The sequence below is a fragment of the Microcebus murinus genome, chromosome 1 (assembly GCF_040939455.1).
Source record: "Microcebus murinus isolate Inina chromosome 1, M.murinus_Inina_mat1.0, whole genome shotgun sequence".
In the NCBI taxonomy this organism is placed as follows: Eukaryota; Metazoa; Chordata; class Mammalia; order Primates; family Cheirogaleidae; genus Microcebus; species Microcebus murinus.
Window position 1 is genome coordinate 31,361,653 of NC_134104.1, and position 12,484 is coordinate 31,374,136.

The 12,484-nt window shown below is 38.7% G+C and overlaps 1 protein-coding gene across 1 annotated transcript in view; it reads right to left on the reverse strand.

The window, feature by feature from the left end:
• Positions 1-12,099, reverse strand: part of ROBO1 (roundabout guidance receptor 1) — a 1,079,496-nt gene extending 1,067,397 nt beyond the window's left edge. Inside the window, exon 1 of the mRNA XM_020284809.2 lies at positions 11,849-12,099. The gene's annotated coding sequence lies outside the window, so the exon portion shown is untranslated. The remainder of the gene's footprint in view (positions 1-11,848) is intronic.
• Positions 12,100-12,484: the final 385 nt, after the last annotated feature.

Sequence of the window (12,484 nt, forward strand, 5' to 3'; positions counted from 1 at the left end):
AAAAGGTTCAGTAAACTCTGGATAATATTTTAAAAATAAAAAATAAAGCTGAGGAGAGAGATTGGTGCTAGAGAAATAAATATACTTGAGTATCATCAAAATATTTACTATAAAGCAGAGGTTCTCATCTTTGCTACTCATTAGAATCACTTTTTAAAAACATGAATGCCTAGTTCACATCCCTAGAGATTATGATTTAAGTGATTTGTGGTACAGGCTGGATACTGAGATTTTAAAAAACTCTCCAGATTATTTTAATATGCAGTTAGCTCGAGAACCTCTGCCATGAAAAGATATATTTGCATGAAGTCTTTTAATGTTAAGAGCTTGGGCTCTGAAGTCAAACAAAACAGTGTTTGAATTGAAGCTCTGCCAGTTAGCCATAAAACCATGCACATGAAAGCCCTGGATGCCTTCTCTGTGGATCAGTGATGATATTGTCTACTCAGTAATTTGTAAGACTATGTGCAAAAAAATATAAATGCGCTTCTCTTTATGCTGAGAAGTAGTGTTCTCAGATATGCATAAATATCTTCAGCAATTATTATTATTAACATCACATCATCTTTCTATCATATATAAAAGCTGAAGTCATGGGAGTGAAGATCGCTGAGAGAGAATGCACAAAATATAATACTAAAAAGAAAAGCTCTGTGGGTATAACCTGAAGAATACGTGCAACATTTGAGGCACTGGTAGAGAAGGAGGCAAAAAAGAAAGTAGAAAGGCCAAACATGTGGAGGAGGAAATCTCAGAGAATGGTGTTTTGAGATTTATTAGAAACATTTCAGATGTTGCATATATTTGAAGTAGGGATGAAGTCTGAAGCTTGGCTATTGATTTGTCAACTTTTAAATCTATAAGGTTAAATGTGATCAGATTAGGGTGGTCCAAATGTAGCATTGGTTGAGGGGTGAAGAATTGAAAACGGTCAAAAGGAAGGAAACCACTTCAAGAAGTTTGAGTTCTAAGGATGAAGTGGACTGAGGATACAATGACATAACTGGAAGAGAAAGAAGGCTTATTAAAACTTTGAAAAAATTTTCTAGAATGGAAATAATTATTAAAATAAGTAAACAAGCCAATTAATAAAGAGGTCAGAGATATATGAAAGAGGAAAATTGATGAGCTGTGGCCCCAATTAAATGGTTGGCTCTGAACAGAAGAAATAGCGATTTTTTTGAGGCAAAGTGTATAAGCAGTTGTTATGCATAATTATAGAAGTGGAGAGGGAAGCAGAGATAGAACCCCACCGCTCTTGATGCTGTGGGGCTGGTCTATGCTTCAATCTGAATTTATTGAAGGCAGAGATCACTTACATTCAATTCACATTAGTGTCTTTCAGTGCCTAGTACATTGCCTTATGGAGAATGGTATGTAATACATTTCTGTTGAACTACAACTTGGTCATTCTCATTTTGGAAGAGTAACTAATGGAAGGCAAGAATGTCAAAGTAAATCAAGCAAAAATTGATAGGAACCAATGGGAAGATTCTGTGAATGAGAGGGCATCTCAGTGGCACATAGTTCCACGTCTTCTTTATGTTCCCTCTCTTACATTCTTTCTTCTCCCAAGCATGGTGGAGAGACTTAATGGAGAAAGAATGGGATGAAATAAAATATCTGGACTGCAGAAAAATAGGCAAAGCTTTGCAGCTTTCCAACCAAAACTTTCCTTTGCTGTTCTGGAACTAGCAGCAAATGCAAAATAAATATTATATTCACTAGTATATTAGCTAAAACTACAACTCTAGACAAGTGTAAAGAAGCAAATTATTTCTTTATATTTACCTTATCCAAGCTCTTATCTTCTGCTACCACTTTAATATTAATAATAATTTCTCATAGCCCCAAATTATCTCCCAATACTCAGAACAAAAGTGATTGGCTAATTTGTCTAGTAGGAATATTATTTTAATAAATTAATACAATCAAATTCATCTTTCCACTCTCTGTGATTATTAAGCTGAATTTAATTAAATGGAAAACAACCTGCAACCAATAGGATCAATCAAAGGAGCACAAGAAAGTTAGTCCAAAGTGTTACTCTCCTGGAAAAACAATGCATGGCTCATATCCTCTGCATGATACATCAATAACCTTATCTTTGTGTAATGTACAAAGGGCAGTAAATATCAGGGAGCTTTTCAAGTACACTAGATCATCATCTGTAAAAAAGAGTTATCCATAGGATACCAAATTACATCTACTTGGAAAATTTAATAGCAATACACTAAGAGGATGGATTAAAGTGATATTATAATCAGAATGTAAATCATTGCACAAAGGAAAAAAGAAAAAGGGCGGGGGGATGTGACGGTGGCTTATTCCCAGCACCAAGAACAATTAGTGTTCTCACCATCACTACAACAAGACCCTTCTTTGTACATACCTTGCCCTCCAAGGAGTTAGAAAAGGAGCAGATGTTCCATAATCTGCAATTCACGATACCAGCATACATTTGTGTCACTGGAGTAATCCCATTTGATCATGTTAGTCTTTGATCTGGCAGTTTGCATGTGCAGGTGGCCAAGACATTGCCTTATTGGCCACTTTGTATCAGACCCAACATGAATTCCTCCTGGGGTTTCACATATACTTCACTGTATCCAGTTATGCAGCTGTTTCCTTCCAAATCTCCATCATATCTTGCCAGCTCTCATATCCAGAAGCACAATACTCATTGTTAAGGGACTTTTTCTCTATTAAACGTACTTACTTAGTATACGGTAGCCCCTAGAACAGATGCATTGTATGTATGCTCATTTTCCACAAAGTCTCTTTTGACTTATTGCCTTTCCTCTAAGATTAATCAGCAGAGAGACTATTACATTGTACTCTGTTTACAATGAACATTTTAAAGGACTTAGAGAGGCCACATTAGAAATGTAGATATGTTTCTAAGGGGAGAGGGACCCAACAAAAAATAATTCCTTAATATTCTTCAACACCATTCTTATTTTGTAAAATACATATAACATTTATCACCTTAAGCAATTTTAAACGTATAACTAAGTGGCATTAAATATATTCACATTGCTGTACAACCATCACTACAATCCATCTCCATAACTTTTTCATCATCCCAAACTGAAAGTTTGTACCATTTTACAATAACTCTCCATCCCTGCCTCCTCCTAGTCACTACCAACTATCATCCTACTTTGTGTCTCTAGGAATTTGACTATTCTAAATATCACATATAACTGGAATAACAATATTTATCATGTTGTGTCTAGCTTATTTCACTTAAAGCATAATGTTTTCAAGGTTCATCCATATAGTAACATGTATCTGAACTTCATTCATTTTTAAGGCTGAATAATATTCTGTTGTTTGTAACATATCACATTTTTTTTATTCATTCATTCATTGACAGACATTTAAGTTGTTTCTACTTTTTGGCAATTGTGAATGATGCTGCTATGAATATGGGTGCATAAATATTTGTTTGATCTCTGCTTTCAGTTTTACTATGTATATACTCAGAAGTAGAATTACTGGATCATATGATAATTCTGTTTTCTGTTTTTTTAAGGAACCACTGCATTTTTTCCACAATGGCTGCACCATTTTACATGTTCACTAGCAACATAGTAGGGTCCTAATTTCTCCACGTCCTCCCCAACACTTGTTTTATTTGTTACTATTTTAACAATAATCATTCTAATGGGTATTAATGTCAAATTAAATTCAATATTTTTAAAAGAACACATGAATTTACTTCCTTGTTGGAAGGAATCCAAATCTTAAGAGAAAATTGTTACCACTGGCTCAATTCCATTTCTTATGTACCTGTGTCTTAAAAGATGATATCTGCTATACTGCCATCTCAGCCAAACAAGTTTTGGGTGAATATCTAAGGAATTCACCAAAGATACACTTTAACTTTCCCCTTAGTTTCATTGATCTTCACATTGTCATCATGACTTTGGTCAGCCTGAGATTATCTTTATCTTTCCAGGACATGCTGAAATCTTTAAAGGTCAAAAATTACCCTCATTGACATAATCAAGAGTAGAAATCAACTCAGTGGCAGCTGACCATTGAAAACCAAATGGATCAATGTTATTAGCATATGCTATAAAACTTTTTCATTCATTAATTCATTTGTTTTAAATTTTACTGTGTGAGTTTATTCTTCCTAATAATGTATGATAGAAATTTCTCTGATGATAGAAATAGTCTATATATGCTCAAAGCAAGACAGTATCCACTAGTCATATTTGCCTATTCATTATGCAAAATGTGACTAAATTGAAACAATAATTAAAAATAAAAACAATTAAAAATTCAGTTCCTTTGTCATACTAGCACATGGTAAGTGCTCATGATGCACATGCAGCTAGTAGAGTATTAGGCAGTACAAGTTTAGATGGATACATTGAAAAATCGTCAACTTTGTCCTAGTTAATCAAAGTATTGCTTGTACACAAATATCACTTGTACCAAAGCATAATATAGGTAAGTGCTAAGTCTTATTGAAATACAAATGAGGGAGTGATGACCTTTCTGTAGGAAAATTAGAAATGCTTCAAAAAGGATTTTGATGAAAGCATATACCCTCATCAGATAGAAATAGAATAAAGATACTTGAAGAAGATAGGAAGGCGAAGGCATTGAGTTAGAAACAAAGAGGTGTGTTGAGGGATGGTGAAGTGTGTGGTATATTACAAGGCAAACTATACCTAGGGGAGAGGTGGGGGAAACAGAGAAGTTAGGAAAGGAGGCCACAGTCTGAGTGTTAAGGGCAGAGTGCTGAAGAACTCTGACTTGAAGTTATATTAAATATAAAAAGGGGACAAAAAGAATGAATAAGTAAAGGCACACCACGAATTTGTTTATTTCCAAAAATAATCTCTTTCTTTAATCAGAGTTGTAACAAAAAGCATTAATTGGAAGGAACTGAAATTAATGGTGCAGATGCAGTTTGTATTGGGTGTAGAGATTTTCTTTTCAGATAAGCATATAAATATATGATTCTCTCACAGGTTAACCAAGCCATTCTTAAAACTCTCTTAAACGCATACCCAATATTTAAACATTCCAATACTTACTTATCACAAAGCTTGCTTATTTGGCATGTTGTTAATTGTCGAATAAAAAGCAAATTCTTACAGAATTCTATGACAGTATATAAGTAAGTTAAGTTGGTCTACATTCTCCTAATTCCTCATTCCAGGGTAAGATTTAACATAATATATACAGTGTGCAGCAACAATTTTCTTTCTAACTTTGTGAGGTTGGATTAATATTTTAGAGTGCTTATTCAAGGGTTACACATTGACCAGAGGCTATTAGCTATTGGGCTGAAAACGTTGTTCTACCTCCAGGTTATAATTCACCTGGCAAATAGTTGATCATGCTGTAGTCATCAAGTGAGTCATGACTCTTCCTTCCATCTATTGAAGTTTGTTTCTAAGTTTTACCCTTGCTAGCGTCCTATAGACAAAGAAAGCACATCTTTAGGATGATGGTATTCATTAATATTCTCTACAAAGAATGAAAGCTAAGTAAATGATACTAGGCATAGCTAAGGACTCATTACACATGAATGATTCACATACAATTTAAATAGATTATTCAGTTTGTCATTAAAATATTGGTTTTTAATTTTGGCTGAATATAATCCAATTTTGTTTATACTCTTAATTAATGCAATTTGGTTCATTAACATTGTCATGATTCAGAAAGATGACTGTTCACATACCAACCTGACAGATGATAACCAGAAACAAGTGTCTGAAATGAGGACACATGCCATGCAGCGTTATAGCCAAAAGACAGTGTTAGTCTACCCATATAAGGAGGATTTATGTGTGACAGTCACATTTTTCAGCACATGAAAACAATAATCAATTCCAGATAGATCAAAAGACTTGACACTAAAAATAAAAATTTTCAAACTTTCAGAAAAAAAATGAAAATATTTTAAGACTTCACCAAAGAGACTGGTTTCCAACACAAGACATAAAAAGAACAAACTTTAATAAAAGATTATCTTAGCCAGGCGCCGTGGCTCACGCCTGTAATCCTAGCACTCTGGGAGGCTGAGGCGGGCGGATTGCTCGAGGTCAGGAGTTCGAAACCAGCCTAAGCAAGAGCGAGACCCCGTCTCTACTATAAATAGAAAGAAATTAATTGGCCAACTAATATATATATAAAATTAGCCGGGCATGGTGGCGCATGCCTGTAGTCCCAGCTACTCGGGAGGCTGAGGCAGCAGGATTGCTTGAGCCCAGGAGTTTGAGGTTGCTGTGAGCTAGGCTGACACCACGGCACTCACTCTAGCCTGGGCAAGAAGCAAGACTCTGTCTCAAAAAAAAAAAAAAAAAAAAAAAAAAAAAAAAGATTATCTTTAATGAAGCACAATACCTTTTTAAAAGAAAAGATATAAAAATCATTTCCTTAATTAAAAATAGGAAAAATATAAGATACAGTCTTGGCAAAAATATTTTCAATGCATATGTAAAAATGGATTCGAATCTAGAATACATAAAGGAGTTCTATAAATCTGTAAGAAAAAGATCAATGTATCAGTAAAAACGGGGTTAAAAATATGTTTAAGCTATTCACACTACAAGAAACGTGAATGTTCAATGAAAAGATGCCCACACACTAATAATCAGAAAAGAAAAATTAAAACCATTCAACTAGGCCAGGTGTGGTGGTTCAGGCCTGTAATCCTAATACTCTGAAAGGCTGAGGTGGGAGGATTGCTTGAGTTCAGGAATTTGAGAGCAGCCTGAGCAAAAGTTACACCCTGTCTTTACTAAAATTAGAAAAATTAGCCAGCCGGGCCTTGTGAGCTACTCACGCCACTGCACTCAACCCAGGGCAACATAGTGAAACTCTGTCTCAGAACTAAAAAACATCCAATTGGTAAAATGAATACATGTGATGATATTAAAATATTGACAGGCATAGATAGTATGGGGGGCTTTCACAAGTATGCTTGCAAACTATAAATACTACAAACACTATGTGGGGTAACTGGGAAATATCTGAAAAAGAGAAGCAGTACAGTCCCCATAATCAAGCAATTTGACTTCTAGGCAAATACCTAGAAAAGTATATGTGCACAGTGAGGAATGTGACAAAAAAATTATTATACTGTTTGTTATAAGTAGGACATTGGAAATGGCTATTAATGAGAGAGAGAAACATAAACTGTAGTATATTTATGAAATGGAATACTATATAGCAATGAAAATGAACAATGAAGCTCTGCCTAAAGCAACTTGAATAAATCACACACAAAAAAACAGTATCTCCAAAGATGCACATAGTATATCTCAATGTTTGTAAATATTTTCATTATTTCATGCAATACTGCATATGACTTGGGGATGTAACATACATAGTAAAATCAAGAGGAAATGCATGGGAATAATAATAGCGAATTTACAATACTGGTTGCCTCTTAGAGGGAGATGAAATCTGTACTGGAATAGCAAAACAAATGCCTTCGAATTACCACCCAGATTCAGTAGTAACATATTAAATGTGAAATTCAAGTTGTCACACATTTAATGTTATTACTTCAATTTTCACTATTTTTTGTCCTTGCCAAACATGTCATAATAATAAAAAGTTAGGGTCATTAAAAGCTCCACATGCCCTGCACAGCAGCACCTCAACTGTAAAGGCCATCTTCATATGTAACTACCCAAATTCTCCTCTGGGTAAATGTGCCTTTCTGATGCAGGCCCCTCTTATTGCCAAAAGAATGACTCATGTGATCTAAATTACTATACTCATGTGATCAAATCTTTCTCTGAAGCACAGTAATCAGGAAGACACAAAATAAGATATAAGGAGCTTTGCTAATGGCATCACCTCCAACTGTTAAAATTAAGTTCCATATTAACCTGGCTGAGCTGGGTAGCAGCTGCTATGATGAACTCCATCTGCCTGGTGACACCTGGAGCGCTTGTTAAAATGTGGATTCCGGTGCCACACCCCTATGTACTCTATTAAAGTAAATCTGATAGAAGTCAGTTGAGGGATTGGTGTTTTAAATACTATTTTTGTCACTTTTAAGGTTTCTTGGGTTCAATGGCCAAAGTTTGAGAAATATTCCTTTAAAAATTTACAGTCATAGTTCTGGAGGCTGGGAAGTCTAAGAGATCAAAGTACCAGCAGATTCAGTGTCTGGTGAGGGCCCGGCTCTAATCCTGGCTCTGCCCCTATTTGCTGAATGGTCATGTATACTGTGCTTAAACTCTCTAAGCTTCAGTCTTTTTATAGCTTACAGAAACCTTATTTATTTTATTAAGCCTACTTCATAAGGGTGAGGTGACGATTAAGTGAACTATCTATTGTAGGTAAGGTGCCTAACACTGTTTCTACAGTGTTTTCCTATAAGGCCTTGGATAAGTCAGTGACTCTTCTAATACCTGGATTTCCTATAGAATCAGGAGAATTTGCTGGTCCATATATCACTAATATATTTTATTTAAGTACAAAGGTGAATACATCAAAAATACTATTGCTCACTTCAACAGCAAGTTTAGAGAGATAAATGATCATGTGACTAGGTCATTCGGTTGAGTTTTCTAGGCAACAAGAAGGAGCTCATTCTCTAGCAGATTGGTGGAACCTCACCTCAAGTTACATTTCAAATGGTGCATTGCACCTACTCATTCATCAATCTGCCAAGGGCTTGCTTTGCTGTCTTGCTTTTTTCTTTTAAAATTCACATCTTTGCAGTGCCTTGTGTTGCTCAGCCTCATAACAAAGTAACATATTAAATCTTGCTTAAATAAAAATAGCTTCTAACATATCAAGCATAGATAGATGCCAAAAGGTAAGATTTCATAGCTAAGTACAACACTGGTTTCCAAATATTGCACACAAGTGTATAGCTTCCCTTCCATCTCTGTCAATGTTATTTTGTATTTGAATTGATTCTATTATGTCATAAAATAAAAGAAAATTATACAGAATAATATAATTCTCTTTAGGGAGATTTCTTTATAGTGTTTGTTCTTTACTTTGTGTGGTATACGGTATGAGAAAATTGGCTTTAAACCTATGGGACTCCCTAGGCAGCTGTTGCATCTCTTCTCCCATGCTCAGCACAGTGCTATATCACTGGAAATCACTAACCTTCATAGGATACAGCCCAGAGATGATAACACTGGTTCAAGGACAGGGTAAGGAAAGGGAAGTAGAAGGAAGTAAGTGGGAAAATTCAGCAAACGTGATTAACAGCTATTTTCTGGAGCAAACCTCCATTAAGGATCTGCAGCTGTGTCACTGTGCTCTGCAGATCCTACAGGGCTAAATTGGAAGATTCACAGAGTAGGAAAATATGTGGAGAAAGGTTAAAGCAAGCCCCAAATCCATGGCAACCATATAAGGAGAATGCTCTCACTGCTTAGATACTCTTCATCTTTGTCACTCATGGGAGGGGGATAGATTCCTAAGAAACACCATCCTCTTACCAACTGGATATTTGTTCTGGGATGCTGCCTTTTTTTTTTTTTTTGAGTGGGGGGATAAAGGGGATTGATAGAACACTCACCAACCCTAACACTCTCCTTTAATAAAATCAACATGCTGCATGCTTACAATAGAGTGCTTTCAAAAGAGCTACCTACCTGTGCTTCCTCAAGATATAGAACAGAAGGAAGTGTTGGAGTAGCAAACTGAGTTTCCCAAAATAATAGGTCCTAGAAGCATCAAAGTTCGAGCCTGAAAACCCACCAGGCTTCTAGTTGGCTTTCAGATAAATCAGTGGATTCTCAAATCATTTTCTATAGTGTTATATCCTAAATCCCCAAAAAACAATGTACGAGGCCCATGGAAAGTGGGAAAAAAATGCGATGACTTTGTCTTCCCCCATGTGCTCAAAAGAATATGTTTCCTCTGCAGTGTATGCTTCAAGTAACTGACATCCCCAAGTGGACCATTATATAGGGTCCTGCATGTATGCTTCTTCCTCCTCACGCTCAGCTGGGGTTAGCAATCAACCTCCAAATTAAACACCCTTCCACCACTACTTGGAAACACACAAACCATCTCTTAAGAGGTCTCTGTAACGCACAGCTTGATGAAAATCACTTACACAGGGCAGATGACACAGAGGAGTTTACAAGGTCGGGCACTCCCTGGTGGGGGGCGTGAAAGGATGGGAGGTGCTGAGGTCAGGGTTAAACTACCCTGTGAAATGAAGCCTCCTGCCATGCCCTCTTCTTCCTTCATCTACAGAAGGACTCTCCAGTGGGTTCCTGCGTCTGGAAGTCTGCCTCTTCGGTGCTGCAGAGGGGCCGGGACAACATTTCAAAAGCTCTATCTAAAGCAGTCCACTTAAAAAAGCCCAGAAAAGACTATCACTGACCAGAATTGCCCCAGATCGCTTGCTTGCTTTCTCCCCATCAACGTTTCCCTTCTTTTCCTTTCGTATCCTTTTCCTATGAGGCACAGATCCTCTAGGATGCTCGGGGTGCACCCTAAAGATATTCAAGTAGCGGTAAAAGCTCTGATAATAGGCTGGAGTGGGATGTCTTAGCATTCCGCCTCCCCCACCCCACCTGTCTGCCTGCAGCAGAGTGACCCCTAGAAGGGTAACCTGGGATTTTAACCGCCAGGTGTGCACGTCCTGGTACTGCACAGGGCCCCCTGGGTACCCGGCGGAAACGGCCTCCGTGGCGCTGCGGCCCCAGGCAGAGAGGCAGCCGAGGCTGCACCAGTGGGGTTGTCTCGCCAGCTCCCCGCATGAGCCGCCCACGGGACTCAGCCTGCCTTTCCCCATTGTGTCCGCAGCGCTGCAGGACTGAGCAGCACTGGCTGCAGCACCCGAGCCAACCCCCGAATCCCAGGTGTTGGGGGGCGGGCGGTGGGGGGGAAAGAGCTGGCAAGAGGGGGTAGGGAGGAGTGAAAAGGGCCCTCAGAATGCCACAGTGCTTCATCAATAATGGAGAGGCTCCTGGACCCCCCTGCAATACGCTTTCTAGCTAAACGCCACCAACTGGAGCGCTTCCTGGCACGTCCCACGCGTGTGGTTTTTGTGTGTGAAAGATGGGACGCACCTTTTTCATTCATCTATCTTCGGTCTTCTTCCCTCCCTCTTTTCCTCCCTCATTTAAAGTCCCTTCTGGCTTAGCTTTAAACCCACAGCTCCGCATCAGCACTACGTTACCAAGCAAAAAGCTGCAGGTTGGAAAGGAAGGTCTCAAAAGATCCCACTGCTTACATATCACGAAGAGTTCACCATAATTCACCTAGCAATGTTTATTTGCAAAGGCCCCCATTCTCTTGCATTCTTGAAGAATGCTTTTAAAGTTTGAAAGCTCCTTGCAGCCTGCTGGTTTCCCTGCCTCAGTCCACATCGCCAACAACGGTGCGGTCAGAGACACTGAGATTAGGCTGCAAAGTTGCCCAGCCCCAGCCCAGCGGTTGGCTGCGGCTCGAAGCATCCCAAGAGACGGTTCCCCAATGCATCCCCGAGAAGCCCAATGCGGCACATAACCGCCACAAACAAGGGTGAGCCCAACCACACGCCAACAGACACAAATCCAGAAACTTCTTTGTTAAGCAGGAGCAGCCCACCTGGAACGGACACTCTGCACAACTTGCAAGGAAATAAACAAACATCGCATCCCTGCAGGGAAACTTGTTGAATCCCGCCCGAGCGTAAGGCTGCGATTTCCCATTTAGCCTGAAGGTTTTCCATTCTACCCCCAAATACCCTGGTGCATCCGTCACAATTTCTGAACAAACTGCAGTCCTTCCTGCACCCATTCTGCACTCCAGCAACCGCCAGTGCTGAAAGCAAGCGTGCCCTCTTTTGTAATTCTAAAGCCAGCGGTCACTTCCTTTGCAAGCATTCTCTGAGACTTACCCTTCCGAAAAGACTGTCTTCAGAAATCCAGCGGCTCAGTGGTTGCAGGCGCAGCCCTCCAACTTTGCTGTGCACGGAGACCTTCCCGAGTTTAAACCGAGCAGAAGCTGTCCGAGACTTTTAAACGTACGAGTGGGGAAATAGGGGGAGAGTGAAGTCAGGTTTCTTCTCCGTATCAACACCCTGGAAAAATTCAATCCTTCGATAGAGAATTCTTTCAAACCCGTTATCTGTATTACTATTAATGCGCAGAGCAGACGGCATTGCATACAAATAGGTCCAAGTGTGCGCTTCTATTGGTGGCTGCGGAGGCCCCTGGGTCCTACTGCTCTGGCACTAAACTACACAGCTACACACGCACGCAGCTTTGGAGACGCCAAGGGGAAAATGGATTTAATTGATTCGTTACCTCTGGTATTGTAATGCCTGCTGCGATGTTTAACCGAGGAAAAAACCCTCACATTTAAACTCCTGTCATGTGATCTATCATTTCATATATGCTTTTAATTGTCCATGTGGGATTGCTTCGATAATACAAAGGATTTTAAAATAACATTTTATGAGGAAAATTCACACATACTTTTGGCAAGAAAACCCTCGTTTTGCTCTCTATTATGCATTACTCTCATATAAATT